We start from the raw sequence: 20,913 nt of genomic DNA on the forward strand, positions 1-20,913 counted from the left end.
TTCTGGGCAGACGACCAGCAAGGCAAATGTCTGTGTAGAAAGTTCTTGAGACTACTTTGAGAACTAGATAGAGTTCTGCAGGAAAGAGTTTCAGAGGGAAATGGAATGAAGACTGAATCTTCACTTATTTTGTCCATTCAATTTCAGGGGAGAAATTTAAAAATGACAGCAGAGTACCAGTGGCTCATTTCTATCTATTATAGCTACTCAGGAGACTGAGATCTGAAGATCTCACTTGGAAGCCAGCCCAGGCAGACAAATCCAGGAGACTCCTATCTCTCATCAAATAACCAGCAAGAAACCGGAAGTGGAGGTATGACTCGAGTGGTAGATCACCAGCTGCAAGGCAGCATGTTTGTTGAGCTTCTTCATAACAGGATCTTCACAAATTGCATCAGATCCCAATATTTCCTTTGTTCAGACAGGTTTTCCTCTTCTTTTACTTTCTAGCCATCAAAGGCTATATGGATATGCAGACATCAATGTTCTTCTGTAGAGATTCTGCAGGTGGCTGGAACTTGTATGTGGGCACCAAACATGGAGCACAGGAGTGAGGAATATTTGGCCTGTGGGCCATAAAAGGCCCTTGAAGTTATCTAGCAAACAGGACAGACATGTGTGCTTCTCATTGGCTGCCCTTCAGCCTGCCTATATTGCTAATTTTGTATGGTCTGAAAATGATGGTATTATTGTCCAAATAACCCTTGGCAGACTAAAAGTTTCCCCACTGAATTCTAGAAGTAAGAACTGGGACATCTCTTTAAAACACTGCACTATCATATAATCATATCAGCTGGTAAAGAAAAATGTCTCAAGTCCTTCTTTCTCAATGTAAAACACAAAAGAAGGGTATCTAAAATACATTGGCCTGGGCCAGGAGTTTGGCCTAGTGATAAGAGTGCTTGCCTAGCATTCAGGAAGACCCAGGTTCAAATTCTCCGTACCACATACATAGAAAATCTGGAAGTGCCTCAAGTGGTAGAGCGCTAGCCTTGAGGAAAATACAAGGACAGTGCTCAGGCCCTGACTTCAGTCCCCAGGACAGGCAAATCAATCAATCAATCAATCAATCAATCAATCAGTTAATCAATCAATCAATCAATCATCCTACGAGGTTACATGACTGTAAATGAATCATAAAAACAGACATGCTGGGGCTGGGAGTTTGGCCTAGTGGTAGAGTGCTTGCCTAGTATGCACGAAGACCAGGGTTCAATTCCTTGGTACCACATACATAGAAAAAAGCCAGAAATGGTGCTGAGGCTCAAGTGGTAGAGCTCTAGCCTTGAAAAAAAAAAAGTCCAAGGACAGTGCTCAGGCCTTGAGCTCAAGCCTAGGACTGGCAAAAAAAAAAAAAAAAAAAAAAAAGAAAAAGAAAAAAACAGACATGCTAAGCTGGGCACCAGTGGTGTACACCTCTAGTTCTAACTACTCAGGAGGCTGAGATCGTAGGACTGAGATTTAAAGTCATCCTGGGCAGGAAGTCCAAGAGACTTATCTCCAATTAACCAACAGAAAACTAGAAATGAGAAGTGGTACTGTCGCTCAGTGGTAGGATGCTAGCCTTGAGCAAAATTGCTTAGGGACAGTGCCCAGGCCCTGAGTTCAAGTTCCGCAACTGACAAAAATAAAATAATAAAAACAGATATGGTGGCTAGATTCAGGTTGCTCACACCTATGAGCTAAGGTATTCAGGAGCTTGAGAGTTTAGGATCATGATTCAAAGCCTATCTAGGAAGGCAAATCTGAGTCTGTTACCTTTAATTAACCAGCAACAGTGCAGGATCATGTTTCCTTAGATCATGTAGGGATGGCCCCAAATAATAAAAATCCGAGCTTGGGTCAGTACTAGTGTTCATTCAGATTCTGTTTTTTTGAGACACAGCACCACTTCTGGCTTTTCTATGTATATGGTACCAAGGAATCAAACCTGGGTCTTTGTGCATGTTAGGCAAGCACTCTACCACAAGGCCAAACTTCCAGCCCATTTTTTTTGTTGTTGTTGTTGTTTGGTTGGTTTTTGAAACTACTATGAAATGAACTCAGAGCCTTGCACTTGCTAGGCAGACATACCCCTAGCCCATTCTGACCCACCTGGCCTATTTTCCACTTGAAGTCTTGCTATGTATATGTAGCCACTGCAGGCCTTGGCCTTGGGCTTCTTCCTAGCGCAGAATCCCATGTTGAGACTACAGGTGTGAACCATTACCTTGGTCTGTGCACTGATTATAAGTAAGACTTGGAAGCTTAGATCTTGAGCCTGTCAGTTACGGATGTGTGGTCCCTTACAAAAATGTCTGATACAGCGGGGGAAGAGCAGAGGAAAAAAATGGCTCTGAAAATATAATTTTCATGCATTATCTCTCCTGCGCTAGTGCTGACTGGAAGCCTGAGAAATCGGTGCACATGGAAGAAACCATTCAAGGGGTTGAAATTTTGCCTTTTTAAGATTTTAAAATGATGTCGGGCACGGGGGGATCACACTTGTAATCCTAGCTACTTAGGAAGATGAGATCTAAGGACTGAAGCTCAAAGCCAACTGGGGCAGAAAATCTCCTAAGACTATCAAATTCTCTAATAACCACCCAAAGTCTACAAGTAGAGCTGTGGCTCAAGTGGTAGAATGCTACCAGTAAGCAAAAAAGCTCAGGAATAGTGCCCAGACCCAGAGTTCAAGCCCCAGGACTGGCAAAATAGGGATGGAATGGACTGCAACTGAGCCACAGAATGCCCAAAATGCCTCTGGGTGGCAACTCCACAGAGAAGGGCATGCTAAAGAGCTTCAAGATCATGAATCAGGGCCACAGGAGCCATGCATGAAGCACTTTGTCACCTCAATGCCAAGAACTGGGAAGTAGCTGGGCTGTCCTGAATTCCCAGGTCAGGCCTAGTCCAACACCCAGTGGAAACGAAGCTTTTCTTGGTAGTAACTTCTCAGGTGAGGCCAGCCCCGTGACCACCCGGGGTGGGGGAGGGCATGTAATCACTGCTGCCTGGAGTGTATCTATGGATTAAATGACATGTGGATGAACATAGATTCTTTGCTTGATAATGGAATGTGAGTGAATTATAATGGCTGTTTTCTCCAAGACCTGTCTGGGCTCTATTCAACTGTCAACTTAAGGCTCAGCTCCTGACCAGCATATCATGGCTGATCCAATGAGGATGTATACCCAGTACGATCCAGCTGCATCCCTTCTGGCATGCACATTTTAATAATAGAATTCTGGCCCTGTTTGTCATCAATGCAACGGACAGGAATGCAACAGCAGTAGCTACCAGTCCTGGAGCATCTAGAGTCACACCTTCATTTCCTGTTTAATTAGAAATAAGAACCTCACCAGACCTTTTTTTTTTTTTTTTTTTTTTTAAACTAGACTGGTTTGAACTGCCATCATCAGATTTCAGCTTCCTTAGGAGTTAGGCTTACTGGTGAGAGCCATCAGCACTGGGCAAAGGACATTTCTGATACTCAGAAATAGAAAAACCCAAACCAAAATGGCAGGTGTCAGCATTGCTGACTGACATCTGCTATTTAATATGCCATCATGCCTTGTTAATACAAGACGAAACATATGCATAGGTTCCCAATCAAACTGAATCTTGGAAATTTTTTTTCTTTTCGGGGAGGAGAGACTGGGTTTCTCTTAATGTGGTTCACAGTTAAGTAGAATAAGGCTGTGGTTTAGATCATGTCTTTACCTTGTTAAGGAAGGATGATTATGATTCTATTCTTATTTTCACATTGTTTTCATTGGAATGGCTGTTGAATTCTCTCAGTACACCAAAATGGTCATGTGGTTTCTCTTATTTGACTCATTCATGAGATGGATATACAGTAATGAATTTTTATACTAGAGCATTTTTGCATTCCCCAAGAGAACCCTTTTAAGTCATGGTGGTTTGTTTTAAAACTATATTGTGAAAGGCCAATCAGAATACTTTACTTTTTTGGGGGTGGGGGACTGCTAGTACTAGGGCTTGAATTTAGGGTCTGGGGTTCTACCCCTATGCTTTTCCCTGTACCCGCTTAAGGCTGGCACTCTACCACTTGAGCCCTAGTTCCACTGGTGGCTTTTTGGAGAGGAGAGTCCCATGAACTTTTTGCCTGGGCTGGCTTTGAACTGGGATCCTCAGATCCCAGCCCCCCGAGTAGCTAGGATTATAGATGTAAGCCACCAGTGCCCATGGCTTTGAAATGTTTAGTTCCACATTCCCGGAAAAGGGTGCCTAAGCCTTTTGTTGTGGTGTTAATGGTGACATCTGTATCAAGTGTTGCTATTAATGCCATCTTGTCATTATTTAGGGGGATCCTGCTCATTTTTTTTTCCTAAAGCTCTTGGTCACTTTCAGCTCTTGGGCCCCTTGCTGAACTGATCACTTGGCTAGTTGGGCAGTTCTATTTGCCTCAGGCAAGCTTGGGGAAGGGTTCCTCTGAGGAATACTGTCAGTGGAGACTAGAGCCCCCTTTCCTGCGGGGAGCAGAGAATCGTCCTACACAATCCCTACTTCGCTTGGAAACTGAACAGCAGATTAATTGCAGCTGTGCCCTGGAATTTCCCCAACACACAAATCTTCATGATGTAAAACAGCTGGGAGGAAATCCCAGCATGCTCTGTACAGAGGCAGAACTGCCAATGAGCTATGGAGATTAACCCTATGGCTCCCAGAAGGTAGAGAGAGCCCCTTGCTCCAGCCAGACCCACCCTGTCCCACGCCTGCTCAGGGTAGACATTGTTCCTATATTTGTATGTTCTCAGAGAAGCAGAGCCCCAGCAAGGGAAACAACAACAACAAACCGAAGCTTTATGTTTCAGAACCCACAGCAAGGCTCCTGAAGAGACACCCTTATAGTGGAAGCAGGGACACAAACAATCTCCCAGCAAGATAACCCAGCCCCAAAGCCCTCCTTCTTTCCTCAGCTTTCCAGTTTCTATGCTTTAGAAGCAGAAAATGAATGCCCTTGTTTCAGGTGACCAGTTCTTCCTACCTATCTGGTCCTCAGGGGTAAATGGGTACTCTGGAGATCTAAAGCCAGAATCCCCTGGAGCCAAGAATCTTTTAGCACAGTGCCATGGCACTGAGCTCTCAAAATGCCCCCTACCCCCCTCTTTCAAAGGCAATTGTTAATATAAAGAATTACATTACCGGGCTGGGCGTTTGGCCTAGTGGTAGAGTGCCTGCCTAGCATGCATGAAGACCTGGGCTCAATTCTTTGGTTACCACATACATAGAAAAAGCCAGAAATGATGCTGTGGCTCAAGTGGTAGAGTACTAGTCTTGAGCAAGAGAAGCTCAGGGACAATGCTTAGGCCCTGAGTTCAAGCCCCAGAACTGTCAAAAAAAATTATAACAACTTGTAGTCTTAGTTACTCAGGAGGCTGAGATCTGAGTTTGCAGTTCATTCAGCCTGGGGCTGAAAAACCTGAAAGCCTTTTATCACCCTCCCTCAAAAAGCTGGAGGTGAAGCTACAGTTGTAGAGCTCTAATCTTCCCCCTGTCCCCCAATTGTGGGGCTTGAACTTTGGGCCTGGGCGCTGTCCATGAGCTCTTCAGCTCAAGGCTACCACCCTACTCCTTGAGCCACAGTGCCCTTTCCTGTTCTCTGATGGTTAACTGGGGATAAGAGTTTCACAGGCTTCAGTGCCCCGCTGGCTTTGAACCACAATCCTCAGATCTCAACCTCCTGTGTAGCTAGCATTACAGGCGTGAACTACTGCGCACTGGTGTAGAACTCTAATCTTGAGTGAAAAAGCTAGGGGACAGCACTCAGGCCCTGAGTTCAAGTCCCAATACTGGCCGAAAGAACTGTACTCCAAATGAAAAATGTGAAGAAGTAATCACTGTCTCTCCATTCCTCATACTGTCCCACTGGAGGCACCAAGAGTGTGCAACTACAACCAAGGCTTTCTCAGCTCCTGCAAGAGTTCAGCCTCCTGAAAACCAACCAACCAGATCCAGATGAAAACCTGTCTCATGGTGGTCAAGGGATAAGCTCCACACTCACCAGGAATCCAGTGTCTCCCCATCCTTAACCTATGCTCCTCAATGACTCCTCAAACCAGCTATCCTCACTCCATGCCAGATCTGAATGTGCCAAATGGCTGGTCCTTGACCTGCTGTGTCTTGTACTCTTGGGAAATTAGACCAGACCCAATGACACTTCCTCTGACAGTCACTTGTCCTTCTGTCTCCCACGTGTGTTTGATCGGTCCCTTGGCACTCGCATGCTTTACCTTGTCCTGTGAGCTGAGCTCCAGGTTCCTCCTCTTATGCCCATGAGCAAGGCAGCCCATCTCACGTTTTCCTTTCTGTGGCAGTACTGGAGTTTGAACTTCTGGCATCAAGTTTGCTCAGCTGGTGCTCTATCACTGGAGCCACACACAACCAACTCCTTTTTTTCATTATTATTATTTTTAAAATAGTAGTTCTTGTTCCTCGCCCCCCCTCATTCCCCTGCCATTCTGGACTGTGATACTCCTAACTGCTGTCTCCCTTGTAACTGGGATTCTAGGCATGAGCCAACTTCTCCCAGTCTTCTGTTTCCGTTTGGAGCAACTGGTCCTCATCAGTGAGTAACTAGTCTTCTCCAGAACTGGTTTAGTTCAGCTCAGGATACATAGAGGCGGGACAGAGGCTATGGTGCTGAGCTCTGTCAGCCCCCAGAACCTAAGATCCTTTATCCTAACTGCAACCCCTCTGTACATCATCTTTATAATAAAAATGGAAAAAAGATGATTAACCTTCTGAGGAAATGGAAACACACTTCTCTAAGTCTGAAAACTCAACTATTCTGAACAATTACCCTCAGTAGCATGGAGGCAGAAGTGCTTCTTCAGCCTGACCAGGTGTCTCATGCCTGTAATCCTAGCTACTTGAGAGGCTGAGATTTGAGGATCATGGTTCAAAACCAGTCTGGGTAATAAAGTCTGTGAGACTCTTATCTCCAATTTACCACCAGAAAACTGGAAGTGGCGCTGCGGCTCAAAGGGTAGAGTGGTAGCCTTGAGCTGAAGAGCTCAGGGACAGTGCCCAGGCCCAGAATTCAAGTCCCATCACCGACAAAAAAGAAAGAAAGAAAAAAAGAAAGAAATGCTTGCCCAAATAAGACAAAAATGCTTAGTTCTCAGAAGCCAGTGAAGAAGATCAAGTCTTAGGAGCCCCATTCCCCCCAAAAAACATGATGAATCAAAAGCTCCAGGAGCAAAAGGTCAGGCTTCCATGCAGGTCTCTTAGTTTCTTTGCTAAAGTAAGTACTTTGAGCATTTGCATATATGAAATAAATAGTACTAAACCCAAACACAATCTATTTGTTTTACCTGAGGATGGATAGACATGTACTTCTTGAGGTTTGTTGAGAGCTGTCTTTTCAAATAAACCCATTTATAAGCCCATAATGCTTTACCATAAACTACTTTCAAACTTAATGAGAGTGATACTTTTATGTGGAAATTTTTTAAGACCACACTATTGTAGCAGCTTAAAACCAAAGTCGCCTTTTCCCCCTTCTACTTGTCACAGCATTTAGTCAACAAATATTTTTAAAGATCCACACACAGCATACCTTAGCAGCTGAGAAGCTCCAAAAATGTCATGACCGAACAGTAAACTTAAAAAAAAAATGGATTGGCACAGTTTCAGACTCTTCATAAATACCTATTATCCTTGCATCCTTCATCTTGTTTCAAATCATTTCAAACTATATTCTCTTCTCTCATTCTAAAGGAACTGGCAGGATTTTTTTTTTTTTTTAATTCAGGGCCTGGGCACTTTCCCTCAGCTCTTTTGCTCAAGGCAGGCACTCTATCACTTTAAGCTATAGTTCCACTTCTGGTTTTGTGGTAGTTAACTGGAGCCTCACGGACTGTCCTGCCCCAGGCTGGCTTGGAACCATGATCCTAAGATCTCAGTATCCTGAGTAGCTAGGATTACAGTTGTGAGCAATTGGTGACTGAGAGCACTGGCAGTTTTGCCACTTAACCAAATGTTTGTTTAAGAAAGTATGCTATCCCTCAAGACCAAGTTTTAATGGCCAAGAGCACAGGAGGCAAGAGACCAGGGGACAATGCCCCTTTCAACCTCTTTGTACTTTATCATCTCACCTTTATAATGGGTTATTTTACCTCATCAATCTTAAGCTAGTATCTAGACTAGATAGCTTGCTAGAGAATTAAAAAAAAATCATATGCAGCTCTTGGTCTAAAAACAAACTGTAGTTTTGAAATACTAAGAGAGTTTGGGGTCAGGAATACTGGTTGAGAAAAGGTGAGAAAAAGACCTCACCTTTCAGAAAATTCTCCACCTATTTGAGAATCAACTCATCTGGGTGTGGTCATAACACAGGAATATGAATAGACAGACAGACAGACAGACACACACACACACACACACACACACACACACACACACACACACACACGATTCATTTTCCCCCAGTTTTTCTCGGGTGACTGAAGTAGGAAGATTGTTTGAGGCCAGGAGTTCAAGCCCAGCTTAGGCACCATGACCAGGTCCCATCTCAAAAGAAGAAAAAAATGGGGCCGGGAGTTTGGCCTAGTGGTAGAGTGCTTGCCTAGCATGCACAAAGACCCAGGTTTGATTCCGCAGTACCACATACATAGAAAAAAGCTGGAAGTGGTGCTGTGACTCAAGTGGTAGAGCTCTAGCCTTGAGAAAGTCCAAGAATAGTGCTCAGGCCTTGAACTCAAACCCAGGACTGGCAAAAAAAAAAAAAAAAAAGACATTATAAAAAAGATAAAAAGGAAAAAAGAAAAGGAGAGGAATAAAGATAATAAAATTTAAAAAGAAAACTGTGTTTGGGAGAATGACAGAAGGGGTGATATTGGTCAATATACACTGTAGTTACAAACCGACGTGTTGACTGAAACCCATTTGAGCTGGGTGCTGGTTGCTTACACCTGTAAATCCTAGCCACTCAGGAAGCTGATGAGAACTGTGATTCTTAGATCATCAGACTCTTATCTCCAATAACCTACTCAGAAAAGGCTGGAGTTAGCTTTGAGTAAAAGAAGCTCAGGAACATCACCTCTGGACAAAAAAAAAGTAAGCAAGCCTTTTGAGTAACTACTTAGAGATAACAACAACAATGCTAAAGAAAACTGTTTAGTCACTGAAGCTGGGAAGGCACCCTACCACTGAAGCCAACTCCTTGGCTCTGAACCATTACCAATTGGCTCTCTGTCTTTAAAAAAAAAGAACATAACACCAAACCCCTCCTTTGTGGCATTTGCTGGTATCCATGGTGCAAACATTCTCACTGAGTCTGAATTCAAGGTGCCATGTGAGTCACAGAGGGCAAAAGAAGGGCTAACTGGCCTGCTACCAGCTGTCTGTGGTAGGGACATAGCACAGATCATTCTGTGGGCAGAAGTAGAGGGGGTTTGGGTCTGCCCACATAGCTGAATCTGTTGGCTCCATTTCACAATGGCTGGAAAGCTGACACATACAGTCTTCAGCTGACACGGCCTGAGTTCTCAACGGAGGCATGTCTCTTGGATAGCTGTGGGGGAAACTCTGCCCCCAGAACACTAGTGGATCTCTGGAGCCCTAACACTAGGCAGAATTTTAACAATAAATTAAGCCAGGCCATGTGGCTCACGCCTGCAAGCCTAGCTATTCAGGAGGCTGAGATCTGAGGATCACGGTTTAAAGCCAGCCCGGGCACTAGGGCACTGAAAGATCCATGAGACACTTATCTCCAATTAATCATCAGAAAACCGGAAGTGGCACTGTGGCTCAAAGGGTAGGGTGGTAGCCTTGAACTGAAGAACTCAGGAACAGCGCCCAGGCCCAGAGTTCAAGCTCCACAACCGAAAGGGGAAAAAAAAAATTAAAAAGTCAAAGTTCATTCTGGTTTGGGTGAACTTTGGGTAGGCTATCCCAAGCAGGAATGTCTTCTTTTCTTTTCTCTTTCTTTTTTCTTTCTTTCTTTCTTTCTTTCTTTCTTTCTTTCTTTCTTTCTTTCTTTCTTTCTTTCTTTCCTCCTTCCTTCCTTCCTTCCTTCCTTCCTTCCTTCCTTCCTTCCTTCCTTCCTTCCCAGTCATGGGGCTTGAACTCAGGGCCTGGGCACTGTCCTTGGACACTTTTTCTGATTAGGTGGTACACAAGAATTGACCCCAGAACTTTATGCATGCTATGGGAGCACTCTACCACTAGGCTACACCCCCTGGGGGATTCTTGCCCTGAGTTCTTCAGCTCAAGGCTAACACCCTACCTCTTGAGCCACAGCCCCATTTCCTGCTTTCTAGTGATTAGTTGAAGATAAGAGTCCCAAGTTCTTTAGTGCCTGGGCTGGCTTTGAACTGCGATCCTCAGATCTCAGCCTCCTAAGTAGCTAGGATTATAGGTATGACCCACTGTGCCAGCTTGGGGGACTCTTAGCTCCAATTAACCATCAGAAAAATGAAAGTGGCACAAAGTGGTAGATGCTAGCCTTGAGTAAGAGCTCAGGGACTGGGGTCCCTGAGTTTAAGCCCTATGACTAACAATAACAAGAATCCACCCGTAGAAGAGCCAGTTTCTTGTTCTTAACCAAATGGACATTTCTCTGTCTCACCCTGAAATGAATATTCCATGGCCTCCTTGAACAGTCACCATCTTGCTCTCATTTAAATATATTTCTAGCTGGAGGGGAATGATGGGGTACAAATTATGCACACTAGGTTTTGAATATCACACACACAACGTTACAATCAACGCTGCTATCAGCATGAGGAGGGAGCTTTCGTTCCACTATCCCTGTCCACCCAAAGGTTCTTAAATGGTTCCAAAAGGTTCTTTGCCAGATTGATAGGTTAAAAAAATAGTTTGTCATTTGGAGGAGAGAAAAGTGCTAGATGGGGCACAGGGAAGTGAGCAGGCTTCTGGTCTGCTGAGGACTGGTGGAGAGGTGGCTGCATGGAGACCACAAGGGAGGCTCTTTGCAATTGACCAAAGGACTGTGCAACCTCTCAATGCACTTGGCCTTCCCTGGAGAAGCAGGCAGCTCTGACTAGAGCTGAGGGCTCAATTTGTCAGATATGTGAGGGGTGAAGAGGAAGATGTGAAGGGAAACTAAGAGGACACTGCTGGTGGCAGGGCACAACTTGCTCATTTTCCTTCCTTCCTTCCTTTCCCAGTATTTGCATGGGCAGCTTCCATTTCCTCTCTCCTGGCAGCCTGACTTCATCTGGTCCAGCCTCTCTACTGTCCCTGTCTAGCCGGTGTTTCTGTAGACACTGTACTGTCTTTGCAAGGTCACATCTGGCAGCTCAGGGGAAATACATTTCCTGCCTGGAAGTCCTCTCTTCCCTTCTCCCTGCAGATGGCTTCAGGTTCTGTGTGCCTTCTAGTGGGCTGGTCTGCACTTAGGGACTAAGTATTCAGTGAGAAAAGCCAGTTACAGAATCTGAAGGTGAGGCCGCCAAAATGATATCATAGAGCTTTAACATTTCAGGCAATTCGTTTTGTTCTTGTACTTTCACTTAGATTTTTTTTTTACAATAGCCATGTATTATTTATCCTAGTAACAGTAATGCTATCAAAAGTAACCTGAGATAACTATTTTTCATCCTCAGACTTGTGTTTTGCGTTTTTCTCACCTCTCATTGGCCCCTAAGTTCCATGGAGTTTTCACACATGCACCCCTGCCCCTGCCCCCACCTCTCACTCTGGAGGGTGGTGGTGGTACTGGGAATTGAACTCGGCCTCACACCTGCTAGGCAGGTGTTCCATGACTGGAGTCACGTGCAACCCTAGGGTTTTAGGCATGTTCAGATGCCCCATGTTGTTTCAGGCCACTCAGCAACCTTCTGTCTGCACCTGGGTGCTGTTAGGCTTGCTTTCTTGCAGGAACTTTGGGGGAAGTACCTGGTTTTAAGGGGGACAGGGTAGTAGGTTGCATTAGCAAGTTTGTTTGCTTGTTTTGCTGGTCTTGGGGCTTGTCAGGGACAGGGCACTGTCTGGGAGCCTCTTTGTGCTCAAAGCTAGCACTCTACCCCTTGAGCCACGGTGCCACTTCTCACCTTTTCTGAGTAGTTTATTGGAGATAAAAGTCTCATGGACTTTTTCTGCCTGGCTGGCTTTGAACCATGAGTAGCTAGGATTATAAGTGTGAACTACCAGCACCCAGTAGCAAGTTTTAAAAATTGTTACAGAGGGGATATAGTTACATAAGTCAGGTACATTCTTTTTCACAGGGTCAGCTCTTCCCTTGTGAAATCGCCAAGTTCCCCGCTTTAGATGGACAAAGAACCTGTTGTCTGTATTAAGGAAAAAGGGGTAGGTAGTTGGAAATGAAAGGATTCTAAGTTCACTCTCCTCAGTGTTAACCACTCCTCTGCCCTTACCCCCATTTCTACCAGCTCATCTTTCATTTACCTTTAGAAATATCTTCCCCAAAACATAAAGATGTCCAATCATTTATATGAAAATAAAAAGCTCTACAGTCCTTCATGACTAATCCAGGGATGCTGACTTTGTGTGGTGAGCACTCATAAACATCATCACAGGTCCACATCCAGGGTTTTGGTGGGTAAGAGTCTTACAGACTTTCCTGCCCTCTCTGGCTTTGAACAGTGATCCCCAGGTCTCCTCCTCTGGAGTAGCTAGGATTACAGGTGTGAGTACTGGTGCCTGGCACTCTTCTCATTCCAATAAAAAAAAAGGAACTAATTCAGCATCATGGGACACACGTGTAATTGCAATACTCAAGAGGCTGAAGCAGGAGGAGCACAGGCTTGAGGCCAACCTTGGCCACAAAATGAGAGCCTGTCGCAGAAAACCAAAGCAGCAAAGATTTACAAAGGGAAACAAAGCTGTCTGGAAGCTCTTGGACTTAGCCATGGCCAATCACCTAAACTAGCTGATGTTGGCACAGAATGCAGTGCTTTGGTCTTTGATGGATTATTTGAAGGGCACAAGGACATGAATTTTGCTTTCTAAAGGTTTCACCTTACCTCAGAAGAGGTAGGTGGAAAAGCAACCATGGAGCACAGATGTGTACTCATCCTTCCCTGCCACCAAATTACAGTCCATTTCCTGCTTCTGCAGGCAGGGCCTCAGAATGCACAACCAGGCAGTCACAAACAGCTGATGAAAATCACTCTGTGAGGTGCAAGTTACTTATGCAGTCTGATTTTGTCCTGACGGTAGACAATGGATGTTCTCTCTGGACAGCTGGAGCAGGAACTAGATCCGGGGAAATGTTCTTTCTTGGCTGGCATAATGAAGAGGTCATAAGTTCCTGGAAAGGAATGATGGCTCCAGAGAGAACGTGATTAGATGGTACCAGTCATATTTTTCAGAGTCCATTGACCAAAAGCAGGCCTGGGAATTCTGAACTTTCTGGATTCTCCCTTGTGGGAGAAGGAGTTGGAAAGCATCCCAGGTATTGAGGAGAAAGGAAGCAGGATCTGTGCAGACTCAATGGAGAACAGGAAGTGTTTATCTGGAGCCAGTAACACATGCAACACAAAAGAGCAGCCAGGCGGCCTAGAGCTGCCTCCCAGCAAACAGAGCTTCCAGGGGCCTCTCTCAGAGCATTCTCTATGGCTCCTGCTTGCCCAGTCCAGAGCTGGCCAAAATCAACAACCCCTTCCTATAGAAGTTACCCCTTTACAGGTGGGCAGTTCCAGGAGAGGCCTCTGACCCCAAAGAAAGGAGTCTTAGAATAAGGGGGTGTACTGGCCACCTCTACACAGAGCCATGGCTCCTGAGGGAGGAGCTTCAGCATAGCTCCCTGCACTCTATCCTGGCACATATGTAAAATGCATGTGAATCTTGGCTTCCAGACTGAAGACAGAACAAGATGATCTTGCATTCACCCTGAAGGGCAGGCATAGGAAATGGTGGACAGAACAGCTAAGATACTTCATTCGTATTATCCAATACTGAACACATCCAATGTTGAATATGTAATGAATTATCCAATATTGAATATATCCATTTTTGTGAGTGTTGCTCACAATTTCTGACACTACTCCTTACAGTGAAGTTCTCTTCAAAAAGTAGGAAATATTGAACCAGATGTTTCTGGCTCATGTCTGTAAATCCTAGTTGCTCAGGAGGCTGAGACCTGAGAATCAAGGTTTAAAGCCAGCCAGGGAAGGAAAGTCTAGAAGACTCTTATCTTCAATTAAACACCAAAAAGGCCAAAAAATGGAGCTGTAGTTCAAGTGGTAGAACATCAATGTTGAGCAAAAAAGCTAAGGGAGAGTGCTTAGACCCTCAGTTAAAGCCTCTGAACTGTCATAAGGGTTAAAAGAAAAGGTAGAAAAGAAAAACTGAATTTGCTCAAAGATGAATATGAAGTAAACAGTGTAGGTGGTATGTGGGAAAGATTATGCAAAATAAGTAACATCTGGGAAAGATTGAAGTCACGTGTTTTCAGCCAGCTAGGGCCTAAAGCCCATTATGGTTAAGGGTAATCCTTAGAACTAGAAGAAGAGGCTCTGCACACAATTCCCAAAGCCTGCATGCCCCCAAGGTGCCAAAACTTCCTTTCAAAATTGCTTCTCGTTCAAATCCATCATCCTCAGATCTACTATCCTCTGTACAACGAGGCCAAAATATCTCACCCTCTACCTGCTCTCTCATTCTTCCACCAAGTCCTATCCAGTGGAGTCTGCAGAGATTTTTCCACCTCTAGCTGGCTCCCTAATGCTCTCCCCTGCCTTGCTTCAGTCCCTCCTCTGAGCCAATGCCACATTCTGCTGCCCGTGGGCTTCTCACTCCCAGCTAGGCTGCTTCTTCTCCCTCTAAGCTTCTAAAAGCAGGAATCCAATCCTAGCCCTTGGCCCGGGCACACCATTTGTGAGAGGACATTTCAGGAGTAACTGATGGAGAGACAAAAGTGTTTCTCTCCAAACTACTGCATATTAACAAAGAGGGAAATGTCAGAATCAAAGGTGACTGCTCTTGAGGCTGCCATGATTCTAGTTGACAGTTAACACTCCATTAAACATTTATTGAGCTGGACATGGTAGTGTAGGCTCATAATCCCACCTTTTGGATGGAAGTAAAGGCAGGAGAATTGAGTTTGAGGTTAGCTTAGGCAAAATATGTAGATCCTTTTTCTAAAACAAACAAACAGAAATCCCAAGGGCTGGGGATGTGGCCAGTGGCAGCAAAGTATGCCTAGCATGTAGAAGATCCAAGATCTTCCTTCATATTGAAAAAAAAAAGTTTATTTACATCATCATCAACTACCAAGTATTTCCCCCTACAGTTCTTATATTGATTGATTACAAAAGATAAACAGTTTCAATTATCTGTGGATTCTACATCCCAAGGTTTAGTATCTATAGTTTTCTACCACCTACACTTTACAGTCATAGACTGTAATGCAGTTAGGCCTGTAATGGTTGTATCTAGCAGAACATGTACAGATTTTCCTCACTCTCATCACTGTTAACCAGACAATGTGGTTGAATGACTCCTTGCATAGCTTTGTGTTAGGTATTTTAAGAATTGAAAGCTGACTTAAAAGCATATGGGAGGATATGCATAGGCTATATATAATATCTAAGAGATTTAAGTACTCCTGGACTTTGGTATCCAGGAAGACCGAAAACAAATTCCCCTCAGATACCAAGGGACTGTTATGCATCTAAATGCTCTGTAGCTGGAGACAATGATGTTGATATATTTTTTTCTGCCTTGTTGTAGAAAGCAGCATTTTTTTCCTTGAAATTCATATTCTTTGATATTAATAGTATTCCAGGTAAGCAAATAAACGCCAATGACAACACATAAGATTTGCACAAAAGGAACATTCCTTTGAAGATAACATTTGTTGTTCTGAAAGCTTGTGGCAAAGACTCAAGCAGACTATTTCCATATTCTATTTTATTTAGTCTGCACAGCCATAAGTTGTGGTCACTGTTGTCCCTTCCTCTGCAGGTACAGAGAAGCTAAGTAACTTGCTAAAGTCCTGTCATACCTACTGTGCTTACAAAAGAGACTTTTTTTTTTTTTGGGGGGGGGTTTGGTCATGAAACTTCAACTCTGGGCCTGGGTGCTGTCCCTGAGCTCTTCAGCTCAAGGCTATCCCTTGAGCCACAGCACCACTTTCGGTTTTCTGGTGGTTATTGGAGATAAGAGTCTCATGGACTTTAGTGCCTGGGCTGGCTTTGAACCTCTATCTTCAGATCTCAGCCTCCTGAGTAGCTAGGATTACAGATGTGAGTCATTGTGCCCGTCTGAGAAGAGACTTTTGCAGCCTACGCTGGATATCCTCATTGTCATAGAAGCACTAGCAGAGACTGGATTAGAACAATTCAGATGTGCTGGCCCCTGGCTACAGAACAGTTATGATGGATTGGCTTATTTTTTTGGAAAGTATTATAAATGACAGGGGTAACTGTAAGATTAATTGGAAGTGAAATATTAATGCAAACAAACCAATATTATGAATGCCAATCTGAAGTCATAAAGCACAGAACAAAAGAATAATTGTATGATTCAAGGGTTCACTAATGGCTAAATTGGAAGGCATTTTGAGTAGACTCAACAGCTCTACACTGCCCCCTGGCGGTTCCCAGACACCCCACTGGAAGCATGTTGGGCTACTGAACAAAGACCCAAGGTCAGGACACCAGCCATACTGAAAATCTCAGCAGTAGTCAGCCAGGGACCTGAGGAGTAAGTCAGCAAAGACCTTCTGGACTGTGCAGCAAGCAATCAAGGAAAGTAACTGGGTTCTACTTCCACTTGTTTGTAGAATTTGAGTCAAAGAAGGTATGAACTTAGTAATAAGGTAACTACTTTCAGTCTGTCAAGTTGGCAAAGGACTTTTTTTTCTCTTTAATTACCATTGGCACTTTTTCATACACTATTGGTGGGAGAATAAATTAGTAAATAATTTCTTGTGCAATTTGGAGACATGTATCAAGTTTTCCACAGGCTTACTACCTTTAGGAATGTATCCTAAGGAAACAATTAAAAATGTGAGTGAAACACAACTACAAGAATGCTCACCAAAGAGCTGTTTATAATAGCTAAAACATAATAAATACCTTGGTACAATTATGTTCTTTGAATTTAAGTAGTAGTTGGATAGAGGCACAGAAAGCTGTTTACTAGACATTCTTGTTTCATTTTGGTTTCCAAGATAGGGTGTGATTGTATAGCTCTTTGTCCTAACCACAATTTTGAAAATTCTAGGATTATATGTGTGAGCCACTATACCCATCTTTTACAACATGCTTGAAAATGAGAAGGTGAATAGAGTATATATAAAAATGTAAAGCCAGAGTGGTACTATGGCTCAAGTGGCAGGGAACTAGCCTTAAGAAAGTCCAAGGAGGGCTGGAGTCCAAGGACATTGCCCAGGCCCTGAGTTCAAGCCCCAGGACTGGCAAAACAAACAAACAAACAACAAAATATAAAGATACCTTTATATGTGCAATTATAGAGAGATTTAGAAGGATAAACACAAAGAGGCAAAGAGGTGAGTTGAGCCTGCTTGTAATTGACAAGATTGAGTGTTTTTGTCTTCTTCTTTTGCCTAAACATTATTTTTAGGATATAACAAATGACATAGACTGTTATATAAAACCAGTCAGGAAAAAAAAATTAGTTCAATAAGGCTGGGAATGTGGTTTAGTGGTAGAGTGCTTGCCTAGCATGCATGAAGCCCTAGGCTCAATTCCCCAGTACCATATAAACAGAAAAGCCAGAAGTGGGCATTGTGCCTCAAGTGGCAGAGTGTTAGTTTAGAGTAAAAGAAGCTCAGAGACAGTCCCCAGATTCTGAGTTCAAGCTCCAGCACAGGCCAATAAATAATAAAGAAATACTAGTTATTAATTAAACTACAATCAGATCTCCAGCTACTCATTTAAGCTTCCAAGTGATATTTATTGACCTTCCAAATGGTGTCTTGCCTCTGACAACTCTCCCCACCCATTCTTATTAGGTTCATTTGGAATTCCGCGCTAGTCCTAGGCAACATGAACTGGAACCAGTAATGCTGAGTCTGCCAGCCGCATACGCCTTTCCTCTTTTCTTCCTGTCCATTCTCTCTACTAGAAGGCTTGGGTGTCACCTGGGTCACAGCGAGACAGTTCTCAGACCTTACTGAGCAGCAAGGGTTCCTGCAGGTGCTATAAATGACTGATTCTTGTCCCTTTCCCTCAAAACAAATTCACTTAGAGTGTGGCTCCAGCATCTGCTTTCTTTTTAACGCTCTCCAAGGCGGTCATGTGAGGTCAGAGGTATGCCCAAATGTTCATATATACCCTTTCACAAAACGGTAGTTCCTTCTCACTGATCAGCTTTTCCTTCATGGCCTTTCAGGCCACTTTTTTCTGGTGCTGGGGATTGAACTCAGGTCTATTTGTACTCTAAGGTTCCCAGTGGATGCTGCCACTAAATTACACATCAGGCCTACGCTCAGCTTGCTTTTCATGCTCTGCTTATACACTTTCAGAGCAAGCATGAAGCTACCAATCTACTGAACACTTTATAGCGAGATCGTATATCAACTCTCAGGGTCTCTTTTCTGTCCAGATGCTTACCCAGAAAGCTTATCTGCATTAGAAGGCCCATTATAAGGCTCAAAGTGGAAGCTTCTGTCAAATGTGGGCAATCCACAGTCTCAATGCAGATTTGTCTGGGGGTGAGAGAGTCCCCATAAATGAGCCACAATCCAAAGTTTAGATAAAAAATGACTGCAGTGGGATTCCTGATTGTTTTCGGGCCATACTCACCATTACAACCAATATTCCCTTAACATTCCTAATGCTATCAGTAGATTACATGCCGTATTTCTGGGTTGAGAGAGGGGCTGCAAAGCATCCGTCCATCAACCCTGCCAAATGCAAGGCTCCCTCTTCATGGAATTTCAAGCATCTAGGCTGGGCTAGGAGGGTACATTTCTGAACCCAGAAGCTCTAAAAACATTTCCCAAATCTGTCATTTCCCTGGGTGAACCTGGGAGCACATTAATTCTTGGCATAGCCTGTGCATGAGGTTGGTTACAGTATGGAACTGAACTTCAGTTCAGCTGTTTGGGGTGGAGACTGGGAGGCAACCAGACCTTGCTCAGGGCCTGCATCTGACCCAATGATGCTATGCCACTTCCTGTAGTTTATTAGAATTATTGGGGAATTCCTACCCAATCACTATAAAGGGTAATCACTGACTTGAGGGACAACTCCATCCCCACATTTCAGGATCTATGACACATACTCAGGACCAGGATGGCTAGGTGGGGCCTATTTTAGTGCTTGTATAAGCTCATTTACTAAATTCTCCACTTTCCATGTTCCATAGTTCTTATCCTTTGAGGTTAAGAACTTTTATTGATCATTCAAATACATACTGAAATAAATAAGTTTAAAGCCATGGTTCACATGTGTCATTGGATTCTGCCTCCTCAATTTCTACCCCTCCCTCCCAACACACACACACACACACACACACACACACACACACACACACACACACACACGAAAGGAAACATGGGCCAGAAGTCAGTGCCCAGAGTTCTGCCATTGGGCAATTTGCCACGCTGTTGCCTTTTCCCCTTCTAAACTCTTTACAAAAGCCAAGGCCTTTGTTTCCCCACTCCATTGCCATCTGGCTTCCCTGTTATAGATATCATTATTATTGGTAAGACCACTCACTATGACATCTGCAGTACTAAAGTCCTGTGTAGGCCGGTTCTGGGGCTTGAACTCAGGGCCTGGGCATTGTCCCTGAGTTTCATGCATGCTAAGCAAGCATTCTACCACTGAACCAAATTCCCAGCCTAGCAGATAAGGCTTTTTTTTTTTTTTTTTTGCCAGTCCTGGGCTTGGGCTCAGGGCTTGAGCACTGTCCTTGGATTTTCTCAAGGCTAGCACTCTACCATTTGAGCCTCAGCACCACTTCCGGCTATTTTCTATGTATGTGGTACCGAGGAATCGAACCCGGGTCTTCATGCGTGCTTGGCAAGCACTTTAACCACTAGGCCAAACTCCCGGCCCCAGATAAGGCTTTTAACTTCAGATAGATTGGTAATGTGAGGTAAGAGGTGTCCCTAAATGTTCAAATGTACCCCTCTATATCACTGAAGTTTCTAATCACTGTTTTTGCTTCTCTACCATAGAAGCTGATATTCAATAGCACTATAAAGTGTTCACTGGGTGGATGGATGGGTGCTTGCTCTAGGGGTGTAAGAGAAGATCATAAAAAGCAAGGCTCAATGGCAGAGAGCATGTTTACTGTGCAAAGGGCACTAGTTTCTATCCCCAATCCAATATCTAAATTCATTCATAGGCAACATACTTCTAGATCTCTGGCCTCCTCCTCCCAGTACTCTCTCTGTTTCTACTGCTTCTAGGTTCTTTTCCCTTTCTTTCTCTCTGTCTCTGTCTCTCTCTCTCTCTTTCTTTCTTTGATTCTTTCTTCTTGTCCTGGCGCTTGAGCTCAGGGCCTGAGCACTGTCCTTGGGCTTTCTTAAGGCTAGAGCTCTACTACTTGGGCCACAACATCACTTCCAGCTTTTTCTATGTATGTGGTACCAAGGAATCGAACCTGAATCTTCTTGCATGCTAGGCACGCACTCTACCACTAGGCCCAGAGTTCAAGCCGTATGACTCCCCCACCCCCTCAAAAAAAAACCAAAAAAAAACCCCAAAAAAACCAACCATGAGTGACCACCATGTATCAACCCATTAGTCCTGGGTGTGATTAGCTAAGAACATTAACTTTCCGGAGATGGGAAGGAAGGATCTAGGGCCACGAGTTTGGCCGAGTAGTAGAGTGCTTGCCTAGCATGCATGGGAAAAAAATAAATAAATAAAAAGAAACAGGCATAATACCTATGTGCATCTGATCATACCTCTGGAAAGTTATTCTTTTCTTCATATATTTTTATTGTAATTAATAGAAGGGTTACATGATATTTGCCAGATAGATGGTGCATTAATT

At 43.9% G+C, this 20,913-nt stretch overlaps 1 protein-coding gene across 1 annotated transcript in view; it reads right to left on the minus strand.

Moving 5' to 3' along the window:
- The window catches only part of Tcf7l1 (transcription factor 7 like 1), a 156,192-nt gene that overhangs the window by 19,989 nt on the left and 115,290 nt on the right, over positions 1 to 20,913 (minus strand). The window lies entirely within an intron of this gene.

The sequence above is a fragment of the Megascapheus bottae genome, chromosome 7 (genome assembly GCF_031878675.1).
Source record: "Megascapheus bottae isolate mThoBot1 chromosome 7, mThoBot2.hap1, whole genome shotgun sequence".
Lineage (NCBI taxonomy): Eukaryota > Metazoa > Chordata > Mammalia > Rodentia > Geomyidae > Megascapheus > Megascapheus bottae.